Source organism: Prunus dulcis, unplaced genomic scaffold (genome assembly GCF_902201215.1).
Source record: "Prunus dulcis unplaced genomic scaffold, ALMONDv2, whole genome shotgun sequence".
NCBI lineage: Eukaryota > Viridiplantae > Streptophyta > Magnoliopsida > Rosales > Rosaceae > Prunus > Prunus dulcis.
This window is the reverse complement of record NW_023010418.1, coordinates 15,797-16,417: the sequence shown is the minus strand read 5'-3', so window position 1 is coordinate 16,417 and position 621 is coordinate 15,797. Positions and strand designations below refer to the sequence as shown.

Here is a 621-nt window from a genome sequence, read left to right as displayed (position 1 = left end):
AAAAGGATGAAATAATTAATCAAGTTATGGCTGAAGGGCTCTTTCTGTCCCTGTCTGTCTCTGTTTCTCTTGAGAAGCTCAATATGTTCTACATATTTTGTGCCTCATAGTGAATTTCAACGTAGCCAATGTTCTATTGTGGATGCAAGGAGGGTTTCTTTATGCAATCATATCAATAATTATGGAAATCCCTTCATTTTTGCATTTTTATGTACCAGGTGAAGAGCTTTCAAAAAAGCAGGCTGCTCAAGAAGGACAGATTAGGAAATTAAGGGCTCAGGTATGCTAGCAGGTTTATTCATTGTCTGATTTTGTCATTCTTTAATCCTTTCACTGCTAGGTATTCTTATATTTTTTTCTCTGAATACTAGATCAGAGAGTTTGAAGAAGAGAAGAAAGGGTTGATTACTAAACTTCAGGTAATTCATTTATGTTAGAATCTTTAAAATTGTGGTTCTCTGATTTCGTTTGATAAAGACAACTCTTTCAGTCATCATAAAATTTGAAATGACATTGAAGTTACAGCACATAAATTGATGAAGCACTTGTTTTCCTTTTTTTCTCAAAGCTGCTTGGCCGAAAGCTTCCATGTTGGATAATGGATTATCCCACAAAGGATTT

The 621-nt window shown here is 34.5% G+C and overlaps 1 long non-coding RNA gene across 1 annotated transcript; it reads left to right on the top strand.

Annotated features, from left to right (window-relative positions):
• The first annotated feature begins 215 nt into the window (after positions 1–215).
• On the top strand, positions 216–420 carry LOC117613598. Its single transcript, XR_004583747.1, has 2 exons — positions 216–280; positions 372–420. It is a non-coding gene; the product is annotated as an uncharacterized LOC117613598 (long non-coding RNA).
• The last annotated feature ends 201 nt before the right edge of the window (positions 421–621 follow it).